This window comes from Talpa europaea (assembly GCF_964194135.1).
Source record: "Talpa europaea genome assembly, chromosome: 8".
Lineage (NCBI taxonomy): Eukaryota > Metazoa > Chordata > Mammalia > Eulipotyphla > Talpidae > Talpa > Talpa europaea.
In genome coordinates, this window is record NC_140075.1 from 34,890,464 (window position 1) to 34,893,897 (window position 3,434).

Consider the following 3,434-nt stretch of genomic DNA (forward strand, 5'->3'; position numbering starts at 1 on the left):
TTTATTTCTCAGGTTGGGGCGACACTACTGAAAGTTTAGGGCTCTGACAGGCTAAGGAGATACCGTTTGGAACTCCTGTCCTGGTTTCTCCTCTTCAAGAAGTCGTGTGTGGGGAGATGTGCATGGATGGGCTTATTAAATGTGTGTTGTTACACTAAAAGAGAAGTTAATAGAGTAATAGAACAAGATCTGAAGAGTAATTTGGTGCAGGAATCCCCAGTAAAGGGTGAGGTGGGTAAGGAGCCTGGGGTGCTGAGTCACACAAGTTAAACTATCCATTAAGCCCGGATAAGGATTAAGTATTTATAAGCCTGTGGTGTTTATGGTCCTATGAGGTTTTTCTTTTCTCCTCTTAGTTTCTCATCAAACTTTCTCTTTGAAGAACTCCCACTTGATCTGAACCTGGTCTGGGTTTACATCGGAAGTGGGCCCCCCGGGGTCCAGGCAGAAGCCAAACTTCAAGGGCCCTCAAAACTCACCCTGTTGGTACCCACCGGGGCAGTCACATTCCATCCACTCACACCCAGACTGATGGCTCCTACCTGCGCCTCCTCCAGACAAGGTGAGTGTAGCAGCCGGCACCTTCTGCTTCCGCCAGTGCAACCTCACGCGCTGCGCTCCGGGAGGCACGAGTAGGGAGGGAACCAGGTCCGGACGTCCTGTCACCAAAAGCACGAGTCCTTTCTCGAAGCTGGGCTCCCTTCTTTGAATTCACTTAAGGACCAGGCTGTGACCTGACAACCCGGTCTGGGGTGCTTCCCCAGCCCCGACTTAAGTAGCTAGAAACCTCAGACCACACATCTGAGGTTCAGCTGCTTTGACCCCCTCCTCCGGCTACGTAGAGAGAAGGGACAGGTGAGCGAGAAGGGTACCCCCGCAGCCACCCACCGCCCCGCACTCCCAGGAGCTCCTGCGCAAACCTAGGGAAGCGGTCCGGGGTCTGGCGGGGCGCGAGCGCGGCTGGAGAGCGGGGAGACCCCGCAGATCTCACGAGGACTCTTGGGGGATCGGCTACCACGGGCTTAGGACTGGATGGATGCCTTGCTTGGACGCCTCACCTGGTCTGCGGGCACTGACCAACACGTTTGGTCTTGGAGACCAGATCCGACGGTGTGGAGGAAGTTTGGGGAGCGCTTCCCCAGCCCGCCGCCCCCGCCCCTGGCCTCCCCGCGAGCCCGGCGGACCTGGAGAGGCCGACTTGTCCTTTCGGGGTTCACGTGGCCGCCCTAGCCGAGCCCTCGACGCGGACAGGCCATCTCCCCGAACTGGGCCGTGGGAGCCGGGTCCGTCTCACCTGGCGCGCCCGGCTCGGTCTCACCGTGTGCGCTCGGGTCCCCTCGGAGCGCCGGGGCCAGACCAGCCGCGCCCGTTTCCACCCCTCCCCGCCCCGCCCGGCTCAGTCCCGCCCCGCCCCGCCCCAGGACTGGGAATCGCGGTGGCGTCTTCACCCCCGGCCCCGCCTCCTGGGCCCATTGCTGCGGTGGGAGCCGGAGGAGCGCGCGTCGCGGGCCAGCCTCAAACCCCGCAGGAGCCGTTCCGCGGTCCCGCCTGGGGGGACGTCGTGGCCGCAGGTCAGAGGGAGGAGGGCTTCTCCGGGGCTCCCCGGGGGTGGGCGCTCGAAGGGCCGGGCTGCAGGGGAATGCGCCCCAGTTCCACCACGTTTTTGAGGGGAGGTGAATTATGGCCTTAGACCTCTTACACCTCCTCCGATTTTAGCCAGAGGCTAAAATGTGCCCCGTTAGGGCCTATCCTTCACCCCAACAAAATTCTGAGAGACAAGAACCTTCAGGACCTCGTATGTTGGGTGATCTACTTTGCTTAGGCCTAGGGAATCTCTCTGGAGCTCCTCCTGGCACCGGCGCAGAACTTTAACTTTTTAAGAGCCCAGGCTAAGGGAAACTTCAGCCCTCTCTTAAGACCAAGTTGGAATCCCTGTGGTCATGATTCACCCTTCCCTCAACCCAGAGTCACCACGCTAGGACTTCGCACGGGAAAAGTGGCCTGATGGGGCAAGAACCAGGCAGGTCTGTGTTCTCTCCCCTGTTCTGCCACTGCCTGGGCCTTCACTACCCTGTGGTATGGTTGCACCTTCCTTTCAGGGTTGTTGGACCAATGCTGCTGTGTAAATCTTTGTGGCTACCCACTTTGCAATGAGGGGTTGTTAAGCATGCCCACGTCCAGCTTCAGGTTGCTCCCACAGCCTGGCCAGAAAGCTCGCTGCCTGTTTTTACAGGTTGAACAGCAAGATGCACAAGGTGTTTGGGTTCCAAAGACAGGCATAATGCTAGAGGGGAGGGGCCGGGAATCTTAGATCAGGGAAGGATCATGTTGTCACCACTTCAACACGAACAGCCTTTCTGTTTCAAATATCCAGAGTCATGCTTTTCACCAGCATCTTCTGGGCTTCCCTAAGGACAGAAGTTATGTCATGTTGATTTTGTATCAAAGGCCAACATCTGGACATGGGATGGAGTGGGTGGGATGTTGAACATTTAAGGTATGACAGAACTCGGGTTTTTTCATTTGTTTAATGGGATATGGTGAGTGGGAATGACATCACTTCCTGGGTTTCCTTCTTGGGACTACATAACTTGTCCAGGAGCCCTAAGGGTTTAGTTGTTGATAAGGGCTTTTCCTTTCTCCACTAAGTAGTTCCCCAGTCACATCCCAATTTCCAAATGCCTTCAAGTAGGATGCCTTCACTGCGTCATTCAGGAGACACAGTCTAAGTGCTCTGCTGCCTGTTTCCCTGGGGCATTTGCTGGCTTGGGGAGAGAGCAGAAAGCCAGCACTAAACACATAAGTACCCAGCACTTCATCCCTTTTGAGTTTGCCCAGGGAGCCAAGCTCGAACCCACCCTCTCCATAATTTACATAAAGGCTGCCACCTTTCTTGCTTTGAATTCATTATTATTTTCACTTTTGCTTTGGGCGACCATGTTAGGAGGCGGAAAGTTCCAGTATGCTTACTTCCATAGCCAGAAGGGGAAACCAAGATCCACACCAGATAAGTAGCCTGCCAAAGGCCACACAGTGTGCTGGCCTCAGCCCAATATGATAATCCCCAGGCTAGACTCTGTCCAGGAAACACACACTGTGGGAAGCTGGGGAAGGTTGTCAATTAATCTTAGAAGATAAAACCCAGAAGGCACTATTTCTGTTTGCTTTGTTCATCATTTAATCTCAATGCCCAGTATATAGTGGGTTCTCATCACAGGCTTAGAGAATGAATAAATATTCTTAGGAAGAGTAAGTTTCCTACTCTTTGATATCCACTGTGGCTGTGAACCAACCCCATGCCTTGGTCCCCAGGGGCCAACCTGGGTACTGGCCTGACTTTCTGGATGATGGGGCTCATTCTCTCTGTCCTTTGTTTTTTCCAGGGTCTCCACTTTAGGGTGTCCTAACACCTGAGCCTTCTTGTCATTTTCATC